Source organism: Spermophilus citellus, assembly GCF_964194105.1.
Source record: "Spermophilus citellus genome assembly, chromosome: 18".
In the NCBI taxonomy this organism is placed as follows: Eukaryota; Metazoa; Chordata; class Mammalia; order Rodentia; family Sciuridae; genus Spermophilus; species Spermophilus citellus.
This window is the reverse complement of record NC_138200.1, coordinates 30,901,303-30,914,163: the sequence shown is the minus strand read 5'-3', so window position 1 is coordinate 30,914,163 and position 12,861 is coordinate 30,901,303.

The following is a 12,861-nucleotide window of genomic DNA, read 5'->3' as shown; positions in this document are numbered from 1 at the left end:
GCCGGCTTTACTGCCATTGCACACAGATGGGTTTCCACGCTAGTACTTTTCTATCGCTCTATGACCCGTGCCTTTCTTTTAGGGTGTTGCCAACTTGTTTGTCGTTGTATTTCTATACAGCCACAGTTCAGCCTCAGAGACCTAATCATGACTGGCTGAGTAGATACCATTAAACGCCTTGGCAACAACGAGCTGATCTTGTAGTACCCAGAGACGGGCAACTTTCACGCTTGCACTGCAACCTAAGACAGGGGAATGGGGCCTCCCCAAAGACGGGTAAGCAATGTAAGGGCAGTGAACGACCTAAGACAGGGGCTACTTGATTCCCTTTGACGTGCTATAAACAGAAGGAAAAAACTGCTGGCAGTGGATTCCCCCCGGCCCCCAGGGCTTGGATCCAGCCCTGATTTGTATGCACGTCAAGGAGGCCAGCTCACAGGGCCTTAACAGCTTTGTGGTGTCTGTTTTCATATTCAGCCAATAACGGTCATGTGGGAACGTCCTGACCTGCTTGGGTCTGATGAGGTTCCTGGTTGAAGGCTTCGTATGAGTAATGGCGATTCACCTCTACTCTTGCCTGTTTTGTTTTTAGTAAACGAAAGGGGGAACTGTGGCGAGCCGCTTCTGCGGACTGTGGTCGCCATTACAAGATGGCGCTGGCCTTGTGGTGGTCTGTGATAAACAACTCCTTCTCTGGGAGAGTTGGCACATGGTTCTTTGACACCCTACGAGAAAGCTCCACGTGGCAGCTTCGCATTGGGTGTTTGGATACTTTATTAAGGCTGGGAGGGGCTTCTGGAAGATTAGAAGAACTCTCGAGAGCTTGAATAAACAGCTGTAAGAAGATTCCCGGTGTTGCGTCTTCCTTGCGGGCAAGGGGGTCGCGACACTTCAAGCTATAAGAACGAAATTTGGTGAGTCAAGTGGGAATGGTGTACTGATCATTACCTCCAAGTATCATCAAGATTGGGTGAAATAACATTTGCTGAGATTTCAGGAAATCGTAGTTTTTTGGAAGCTAGGCAACCCCTTTCAGATGAAAGTGGTTTTTCTCTGGCTGTGCTTAGGGTTACTTGAATAGAAAACAAACTGTATAGTTAGAACTTAGAACTACTTTACTGTGTCAAGTATCAAGGAGCTAGCACAAACCGTGTTGGATTTAGAGTTCCAAATTCATCTATCAATAGAGGAGAAAACAGAGTGAAACCTAAAAATTCAAACTGTTACTGCAGAGGAATGCTTCAAGCTATAAGAACGAAATTTGGTGAGTCAAGTGGGAATGGTGTACTGATCATTACCTCCAAGTATCATCAAGATTGGGTGAAATAACATTTGCTGAGATTTCAGGAAACTCGTAGTTTTTTGGAAGCTAGGCAACCCCTTTCTGACGAAAGTGGTTTTTCTCAGGCTGTGCTTAGGGTTACTTGAATAGGAAACAAACTGTATACTTAGAACTTAGAACTATTTTATTGTGTCAAGTTTCAAGGAGCTAGCACAAACCGTGTTGGATTTAGAGTTCCAAATTCATCTATCAATATAGGAGAAAACAGAGTGAAACCTAAAAATTCAAACTGTTACTGCAGAGGAATGCTTCAAGCTATAAGAACGAAATTTGGTGAGTCAAGTGGGAATGGTGTACTGATCATTACCTCCAAGTATCATCAAGATTGGGTGAAATAACATTTGCTGAGATTTCAGGAAACTCGTAGTTTTTTGGAAGCTAGGCAACCCCTTTCAGACGAATTTGGTTTTCATCAGTCACTGCTTAGGGCTACTTGAATAGGAAACAAACAGTACAGACAGAACTTAGAACTGCTTTATTTTGTCAAGTTTCAAGGACCTAGCACAAACCGTGTTGGATTTAGAGTTCCAAATTCATCTATCAATATAGGAGAAAACAGAGTGAAACCTAAAAATTCAAACTGTTACTGCAGAGGAATGCTTCAAGCTATAAGAACGAAATTTGGTGAGTCAAGTGGGAATGGTGTACTGATCATTACCTCCAAGTATCATCAAGATTGGGTGAAATAACATTTGCTGAGATTTCAGGAAACTCATAGTTTTTTGGAAGCTAGGCAACCCCTTTCAGACGAATTTGGTTTTCATCAGTCTCTGATTAGGGCTACTTGAATACTAAACAAACAGTACAGACAGAACTTAGAACTACTTTATTTTGCCAAGTTTCAAGGAGCTAGCACAAACCGTGTTGGATTTAGGGTTCCAAATTCATCTATCAATACAGGAGAATACAGAGTAAAACCTAAAAATTCAAACTGTTACTGCAGAGGAATGCTTCAAGCTATAAGAACGAAATTTGGTGAGTCAAGTGGGAATGGTGTACTGATCATGATTTCCAAGTATCATCAAGATTGGGTGAAATAACATTTGCTGAGATTTCAGGAAACTCGTAGTTTTTTGGAAGCTAGGCAATCCCTTTCTGACGAAAGTGGTTTTTCTCAGGCTGTGCTTAGGGTTACTTGAATAGGAAACAAACTGTATAATTAGAACTTAGAACTACTTTATTGTGTCAAGTTTCAAGGAGCTAGCACAAACCGTGTTGGATTTAGAGTTCCAAATTCATCTATCAATATAGGAGAAAACAGAGTGAAACCTAAAAATTCAAACTGTTACTGCAGAGGAATGCTTCAAGATATAAGAACGAAATTTGGTGAGTCAAGTGGGAATGGTGTACTGATCATTACCTCCAAGTATCATCAAGATTGGGTGAAATAACATTTGCTGAGATTTCAGGAAACTCGTAGTTTTTTGGAAGCTAGGCAACCCCTTTCAGACGAATTTGGTTTTCATCAGTCTCTGCTTAGGGCTACTTGAATACTAAACAAACAGTACAGACAGAACTTAGAACTACTTTATTTTGCCAAGTTTCAAGGAGCTAGCACAAACCGTGTTGGATTTAGGGTTCCAAATTCATCTATCAATACAGGAGAATACAGAGTAAAACCTAAAAATTCAAACTGTTACTGCAGAGGAATGCTTCAAGCTATAAGAACGAAATTTGGTGAGTCAAGTGGGAATGGTGTACTGATCATGACTTCCAAGTATCATCAAGATTGGGTGAAATAACATTTGCTGAGATTTCAGGAAACTCATAGTTTTTTGGAAGCTAGGCAACCCCTTTCTGACGAAAGTGGTTTTTCTCAGGCTGTGTTTAGGGTTTCTTGAATAAGAAACAAACTGTATAGTTAGAACTTAGAAGTACTTTATTTTGTCAAGTTTCAAGGAGCTAGCACAAACTGTGTTGGATTTAGAGTTCCAAATTCATCTATCAATATAGGAGAAAACAGAGTGAAACCTAAAAATTCAAACTGTTACTGCAGAGGAATGCTTCAAGATATAAGAACGAAATTTGGTGAGTCAAGTGGGAGTGGTGTACTGATCATTACCTCCAAGTATCATCAAGATTGGGTGAAATAACATTTGCTGAGATTTCAGGAAACTCGTAGTTTCTTGGAAGCTAGGCAACCCCTTTCAGAATAATTTGGTTTTCATCAGGCTCTGCTTAGGGCTACTTGAATAGGAAACAAACACTGCAGACAAACTTAGACTGCTTTATTTTGTCAAGTTTCAAGGAGCTAGCACAAACCGTGTTGGATTTAGAGTTCCAAATTCATCTATCAATATAGGAGAAAACAGAGTGAAACCTAAAAATTCAAACTGTTACTGCAGAGGAATGCTTCAAGCTATATAATCGAAATTTGGTGAGTCAAGTGGGAATGGTGTACTGATCATTACCTCCAAGTATCATCAAGATTGGGTGAAATAACATTTGCTGAGATTTCAGGAAATCGTAGTTTTTGGAAGCTAGGCAACCCCTTTCTGACGAAAGTGGTTTTTCTCAGGCTGTGCTTAGGGTTACTTGAATAGGAAACAAACTGTATAGTTAGAACTTAGAACTGCTTTATTTTGTCAAGTTTCAAGGAGCTAGCACAAACCGTGTTGGATTTAGAGTTCCAAATCCATCTATCAATATAGGAGAAAACAGAGTGAAACCTAAAAATTCAAACTGTTACTGCAGAGGAATGCTTCAAGCTATATAATCGAAATTTGGTGAGTCAAGTGGGAATGGTGTACTGATCTTTACCTCCAAGTATCATCAAGATTGGGTGAAATAACATTTGCTGATATTTCAGGAAATCATACTTTTTGGAAGCTAGGCAACCCCTTTCTGACGAAAGTGGTTTTTCTCAGGCTGTGCTTAGGGTTACTTGAATAGGAAACAAACTGTATAGTTAGAACTTAGAACTGCTTTATTTTGTCAAGTTTCAAGGAGCTAGCACAAACCGTGTTGGATTTAGAGTTCCAAATTCATCTATCAATATAGGAGAAAACAGAGTGAAACCTAAAAATTCAAACTGTTACTGCAGAGGAATGCTTCAAGGTATAAGAACGAAATTTGGTGAGTCAAGTGGGAATGGTGTACTGATCATTACCTCCAAGTATCATCAAGATTGGGTGAAATAACATTTGCTGAGATTTCAGGAAAATCGTAGTTTTTTGGAAGCTAGGCAACCCCTTTCAGACGAATTTGGTTTTCATCAATCTCTGCTTAGGGCTACTTGAATAGGAAACAAACAGTACAGACAGAACTTAGAACTGCTTTATTTTGTCAAGTTTCAAGGAGCTAGCACAAACCGTGTTGGAGTTAGAGTTCCAAATTCATCTATCAATATAGGAGAAAACAGAGTGAAACCTAAAAATTCAAACTGTTACTGCAGAGGAATGCTTCAAGCTATAAGAACGAAATTTGGTGAGTCAAGTGGGAATGGTGTACTGATCATTACCTCCAAGTATCATCAAGATTGGGTGAAATAACATTTGCTGAGATTTCAGGAAACTCGTGGTTTTTTGGAAGCTAGGCAACCCCTTTCAGACGAATTTGGTTTTCATCAGTCTCTGCTTAGGGCTACTTGAATAGGAAACAAACAGTACAGACAGAACTTAGAACTGCTTTATTTTGTCAAGATTCAAGGAGCTAGCACAAACCGTGTTGGATTTAGAGTTCCAAATCCATCTATCAATATAGGAGAAAACAGAGTGAAACCTAAAAATTCAAACTGTTACTGCAGAGGAATGCTTCAAGGTATAAGAACGAAATTTGGTGAGTCAAGTGGGAATGGTGTACTGATCATTACCTCCAAATATCATCAAGATTAGGTGAAATAACATTTTCCGAGATTTCAGAAAACTCGTAGTTTTTTGGAAGCTAGGCAACCCCTTTCTGATGAAAGTGGTTTTTCTCAGGGTGTGCTTAGTGTTACTTGAATAGGAAACAAACTGTATAGTTAGAACTTAGAACTACTTTACTGTGTCAAGTATCAAGGAGCTAGCACAAACCGTGTTGGATTTAGAGTTCCAAATTCATCTATCAATATAGGAGAAAACAGAGTGAAACCTAAAAATTCAAACTGTTACTGCAGAGGAATGCTTCAAGCTATAAGAACGAAATTGGGTGAGTCAAGTGGGAATGGTGTACTGATCATTACCTCCAAGTATCATCAAGATTGGGTGAAATAACATTTGCTGAGATTTCAGGAAACTCGTAGTTTCTTGGAAGCTAGGCAACCCCTTTCAGAATAATTTGGTTTTCATCAGGCTCTGCTTAGGGCTACTTGAATAGGAAACAAACTGTATAGTTAGAACTTAGAACTACTTTATTGTGTCAAGTTTCAAGGAGCTAGCACAAACTGTGTTGGATTTAGAGTTCCAAATTCATCTATCAATATAGGAGAAAACAGAGTGAAACCTAAAAATTCAAACTGTTACTGCAGAGGAATGCTTCAAGCTATAAGAACGAAATTTGGAGAGTCAAGTGGGAATGATGTACTGATCATTACCTCCAAGTATCATCAAGATTGGGTGAAGTAACATTTGCTGAGATTTCAGGAAACTCGTAGTTTTTTGGAAGCTAGGCAACCCCTTTCAGACGAATTTGGTTTTCATCAGTCTCTGCTTAGGGCTACTTGAATAGGAAACAAACAGTAGAGACAGAACTTAGAACTGCTTTATTTTGTCAAGTTTCAAGGAGCTAGCACAAACCGTGTTGGATTTAGAGTTCCAAATTCATCTATCAATATAGGAGAAAACAGAGTGAAACCTAAAAATTCAAACTGTTACTGCAGAGGAATGCTTCAAGCTATAAGAACGAAATTTGGTGAGTCAAGTGGGAATGGTGTACTGATCATTACCTCCAAGTATCATCAAGATTGGGTGAAATAACATTTGCTGAGATTTCAGGAAATCGTAGTTTTTTGGAAGCTAGGCAACCCCTTTCAGATGAAAGTGGTTTTTCTCTGGCTGTGCTTAGGGTTACTTGAATAGAAAACAAACTGTATAGTTAGAACTTAGAACTACTTTACTGTGTCAAGTATCAAGGAGCTAGCACAAACCGTGTTGGATTTAGAGTTCCAAATTCATCTGTCAATATAGGAGAAAACAGAGTGAAACCTAAAAATTCAAACTGTTACTGCAGAGGAATGCTTCAAGATATAAGAACGAAATTTGGTGAGTCAAGTGGGAATGGTGTACTGATCATTACCTCCAAGTATCATCAAGATTGGGTGAAATAACATTTGCTGAGATTTCAGGAAATTCGTAGTTTTTTGGAAGCTAGGCAACCCCTTTCTGACAAAAGTGGTTTTTCTCAGGCTGTGCTTAGGGTTACTTGAATAGGAAACAAACAGTACAGACAGAACTTAGAACTGCTTTATTTGTCAAGTTTCAAGGAGCTAGCACAAACCGTGTTGGATTTAGAGTTCCAAATTCATCTATCAATATAGGAGAAAACAGAGTGAAACCTAAAAATTCAAACTGTTACTGCAGAGGAATGCTTCAAGCTATAAGAATGAAATTTGGTGAGTCAAGTGGGAATGGTGTACTGATCATTACCTCCAAGTATCATCAAGATTGGGTGAAGTAATATTTTCTGAGATTTCAGGAAACTCGTAGTTTTTTGGAAGCTAGGCAACCCCTTTCAGACGAATTTGGTTTTCATCAGTCTCTGCTTAGGGCTACTTGAATAGGAAACAAACAGTACAGACAGAACTTAGACTGCTTTATTTTGTCAAGTTTCAAGGAGCTAGCACAAACCGTGTTGGATTTAGAGTTCCAAATTCATCCATCAATATAGGAGAAAACAGAGTGAAACCTAAAAATTCAAACTGTTACTGCAGAGGAATGCTTCAAGCTATAAGAACGAAATTTGGTGAGTCAAGTGGGAATGGTGTACTGATCATTACCTCCAAGTATCATCAAGATTGGGTGAAATAACATTTGCTGAGATTTCAGAAAACTCGTAGTTTTTTGGAAGCTAGGCAACCCCTTTCTGACGAAAGTGGTTTTTCTCAGGCTGTGCTTAGGGTTACTTGAATAGGAAACAAACTGTATAGTTAGAACTTAGAACTACTTTATTGTGTCAAGTATCAAGGAGCTAGCACAAACCATGTTGGATTTAGAGTTCCAAATTCATCTATCAATATAGGAGAAAACAGAGTGAAACCTAAAAATTCAAACTGTTACTGCAGAGGAATGCTTCAAGCTATAAGAACGAAATTTGGTGAGTCAAGTGGGAATGGTGTACTGATCATTACCTCCAAGTATCATCAAGATTGGGTGAAATAACATTTGCTGACATTTCAGGAAACTCGTAGTTTTTAGGAAGCTAGGCAACCCCTTTTAGACGAATTTGGTTTTCATCAGTCTCAGCTTAGGGCTACTTGAAAAGGAAACAAACAGTACAGACAGAACTAGAACTGCTTTATTTTGTCAAGTTTCAAGGAGCTAGCACAAACCGTGTTGGATTTAGAGTTCCAAATTCATCTATGAATATAGGAGAAAACAGAGTGGAACCTAAAAATTCAAACTGTTCCTGCAGAGGAATGCTTCAAAATATAAGAACGAAATTTGGTGAGTCAAGTGGGAACGGTGTACTGATCAGTACCTCCAAGTATCATCAAGATTGGGTGAAATAACATTTGCTGAGATTTCAGGAAACTCGTAGTTTTTTGGAAGCTAGGCAACCCCTTTCTGACGAAAGTGGTTTTTCTCAGGCTGTGCTTAGGGTTACTTGAATAGGAAACAAACTGTATAGTTAGAACTTAGAACTACTTTATTGAGTCAAGTATCCAGGAGCTAGCAAAAACCGTGTTGGTTTTAGAGTTCCAAATTCATCTATCAATATAGGAGAAAACAGAGTGAAACCTAAAAATTCAAACTGTTACTGCAGAGGAATGCTTCTAGCTATAAGAACGAAATTTGGTGAGTCAAGTGGGAATGGTGTACTGATCATTACCTTTAAGTATCATCAAGATTGGGTGAAATAACATTTGCTGAGATTTCAGAAAACTCGTAGTTTTTTGGAAGCTAGGCAACCCCTTTCTGACGAAAGTGGTTTTTCTCAGGCTGTGCTTAGGGTTACTTGAATAGGAAACAAACTGTATAGTTAGAACTTAGAACTACTTTATTGTGTCAAATTTTAAAGAGCTAGCACAAACCGTGTTGGATTTAGAGTTCCAAATTCATCTATCAATATAGGAGAAAACAGAGTGAAACCTAAAAATTCAAACTGTTACTGCAGAGGAATGCTTCAAGCTATAAGAACGAAATTTGGTGAGTCAAGTGGGAATGGTGTACTGATCATTACCTCCAAGTATCATCAAGATTGGGTGAAATAACATTTGCTGAGATTTCAGGAAACTCGTAGTTTTTTGGAAGCTAGGCAACCCCTTTCTGACGAAAGTGGTTTTTCTCAGGCTGTGCTTAGGGTTACTTGAATAGGAAACAAACTGTATAGTTAGAACTTAGAACTACTTTATTGTGTCAAGTATCAAGGAGCTAGCACAAACCATGTTGGATTTAGAGTTCCAAATTCATCTATCAATATAAGAGAAAACAGAGTGAAACCTAAAAATTCAAACTGTTACTGCAGAGGAATGCTTCAAGCTATAAGAACGAAATTTGGTGAGTCAAGTGGGAATGGTGTACTGATCATTACCTCCAAGTATCATCAAGATTGGGTGAAATAACATTTGCTGAGATTTCAGGAAACTCGTAGTTTTTTTGGAAGCTAGGCAACCCCTTTCAGACGAATTTGGTTTTCATCAGTCTCAGCTTAGGGCTACTTGAAAAGGAAACAAACAGTACAGACAGAACTTAGAACTGCTTTATTTTGTCACGTTTCAAGGAGCTAGCACAAACCGTGTTGGATTTAGAGTTCCAAATTCATCTATGAATATAGGAGAAAACAGAGTGGAACCTAAAAATTCAAACTGTTCCTGCAGAGGAATGCTTCAAAATATAAGAACGAAATTTGGTGAGTCAAGTGGGAATGGTGTACTGATCACTACCTCCAAGTATCATCAAGATTGGGTGAAATAACATTTGCTGAGATTTCAGGAAACTCGTAGTTTTTTGGAAGCTAGGCAACCCCTTTCTGACGAAAGTGGTTTTTCTCAGGCTGTGCTTAGGGTTACTTGAATAGGAAACAAACTGTATAGTTAGAACTTAGATCTACTTTATTGAGTCAAGTATCCAGGAGCTAGCAAAAACCGTGTTGGATTTAGAGTTCCAAATTCATCTATCAATATAGGAGAAAGCAGTGAAACCTAAAAATTCAAACTGTTACTGCAGAGGAATGCTTCAAGCTATAAGAACGAAATTTGGTGAGTCAAGTGGGAATGGTGTACTGATCATTACCTTTAAGTTTCATCAAGATTGGGTGAAATAACATTTGCTGAGATTTCAGAAAATTCGTAGTTTTTTGGAAGCTAGGCAACCCCTTTCTGACGAAAGTGGTTTTTCTCAGGCTGTACTTAGGGTTACTTGAATAGGAAACAAACTGTATAGTTAGAACTTAGAACTACTTTATTGTGTCAAGTATCAAGGAGCTAGCACAAACCATGTTGGATTTAGATTTCCAAATTCATCTATCAATATAGGAGAAAACAGAGTGAAACCTAAAAATTCAAACTGTTACTGCAGAGGAATGCTTCAAGCTATAAGAACGAAATTTGGTGAGTCAAGTGGGAATGGTGTACTTATCATTACCTCCAAGTATCATCAAGATTGGGTGAAATAACATTTGCTGAGATTTCAGGAAACTCGTAGTTTTTTGGAAGCTAGGCAACCCCTTTCAGACGAATTTGGTTTTCATCAGTCTCAGCTTAGGGCTACTTGAATAGGAAACAAACAGTACAGACAGAACTTAGAACTGCTTTATTTTGTCAAGTTTCAAGGAGCTAGCACAAACCGTGTTGGATTTAGAGTTCCAAATTCATCTATCAATATAGGAGAAAACAGAGTGAAACCTAAAAATTCAAACTGTTACTGCAGAGGATTGCTTCAAGCTATAAGAACGAAATTTGGTGAGTCAAGTGGGAATGGTGTACTGATCATTACCTCCAAGTATCATCAAGATTGGGTGAAATAACATTTGCTGAGATTTCAGGAAATCGTAGTTTTTTGGAAGCTAGGCAACCCCTTTCAGATGAAAGTGGTTTTTCTCTGGCTGTGCTTAGGGTTACTTGAATAGAAAACAAACTGTATAGTTAGAACTTAGTACTACTTTACTGTGTCAAGTATCAAGGAGCTAGCACAAACCGTGTTGGATTTAGAGTTCCAAATTCATCTGTCAATATAGGAGAAAACAGAGTGAAACCTAAAAATTCAAACTGTTACTGCAGAGGAATGCTTCAAGCCATAAGAACGAAATTTGGTGAGTCAAGTGGGAATGGTGTACTGATCATTACCTCCAAGTATCATCAAGATTGGGTGAAATAACATTTGCTGAGATTTCAGGAAACTCGTAGTTTTTTGGAAGCTAGGCAACCCCTTTCAGAAGAATTTGGTTTTCATCAGTCTCTGCTTTGGGCTACTTGAATAGGAAACAAACAGTACAGACAGAACTTAGAACTGCTTTATTTTGTCAAGTTTCAAGGAGCTAGCACAAACCGTGTTGGATTTAGAGTTCCAAATTCATCTATCAATATAGGAGAAAACAGAGTGAAACCTAAAAATTCAAACTGTTACTGCAGAGGAATGCTTCAAGCTATAAGAACGAAATTTGGTGAGTCAAGTGGGAATGGTGTACTGATCATTACCTCCAAGTATCATCAAGATTGGGTGAAATAACATTTGCTGACATTCAGGAAATCATAGTTTTTTGGAAGCTAGGCAACCCCTTTCTGACGAAAGTGGTTTTTCTCAGGCTGTGCTTAGGGTTACTTGAATGGGAAACAAACTGTATAGTTAGAACTTAGAACTACTTTTTTTGACAAATTTTAAAGAGCTAGCACAAACCTTGTTGGATTTAGAGTTCCAAATTCATCTATCAATATAGGAGAAAACAGAGTGAAACCTAAAAATTCAAACTGTTACTGCAGAGGAATGCTTCAAGCTATAAGAAAGAAATTTGGTGAGTCAAGTGGGAATGGTGTACTGATCATTACCTCCAAGTATCATCAAGATTGGGTGAAATAACATTTGCTGAGATTTCAGGAAACTAGTGGTTTTTTGGAAGCTAGGCAACCCCTTTCAGACGAATTTGGTTTTCATCAGTCTCTGCTTAGGGCTACTTGAATAGGAAACAAACAGTACAGACAGAACTTAGAACTGCTTTATTTTGTCAAGTTTCAAGGAGCTAGCACAAACCATGTTGGATTTAGAGTTCCAAATCCATCTATCAATATAGGAGAAAACAGAGTGAAACCTCAAAATTCAAACTGTTACTGCAGAGGAATGCTACAAGCTATTAGAACGAAATTTGGTGAGTCAAGTGGGAATGGTGTACTGATCATTACCTCCAAGTATCATCAAGATTGGGTGAAATAACATTTGCTGAGATTTCAGGAAACTCGTGGTTTTTTTGGAAGCTAGGCAACCCCTTTCAGACGAATTTGGTTTTCATCAGTCTCTGCTTTGGGCTACTTGAATAGGAAACAAACAGTACAGACAGAACTTAGAACTGCTTTATTTTTTCAAGTTTCAAGGAGCTAGCACAAACCGTGTTGGATTTAGAGTTCCAAATTCATCTATCAATATAGGAGAAAACAGAGTGAAACCTAAAAATTCAAACTGTTACTGCAGAGGAATGCTTCAAGCTATAAGAACGAAATTTGGTGAGTCAAGTGGGAATGGTGTACTGATCATTACCTCCAAGTATCATCAAGATTGGGTGAAATAACATTTGCTGACATTTCAGGAAATGATAGTTTTTTGGAATCTAGGCAACCCCTTTCTGACGAAAGTGGTTTTTCTCAGGCTGTGCTTAGGGTTACTTGAATAGGAAACAAACAGTACAGACAGAACTTAGAACTACTTTATTGTGTCAAATTTTAAAGAGCTAGCACAAACCGTGTTGGATTTAGAGTTCCAAATTCATCTGTCAATATAGGAGAAAACAGAGTGAAACCTAAAAATTCAAACTGTTACTGCAGAGGAATGCTTCAAGCTATAAGAACGAAATTTGGTGAGTCAAGTGGGAATGGTGTACTGATCATTACCTCCAAGTATCATCAAGATTGGGTGAAATAACATTTGCTGAGATTTCAGGAAACTCGTGGTTTTTTGGAAGCTAGGCAACCCCTTTCAGACGAATTTGGTTTTCATCAGTCTCTGCTTTGGGCTACTTGAATAGGAAACAAACAGTACAGACAGAACTTAGAACTGCTTTATTTTTTCAAGTTTCAAGGAGCTAGCACAAACCGTGTTGGATTTAGAGTTCCAAATTCATCTATCAATATAGGAGAAAACAGAGTGAAACCTAAAAATTCAAACTGTTACTGCAGAGGAATGCTTCAAGGTATAAGAACGAAATTTGGTGAGTCAAGTGGGAATGGTGTACTGATC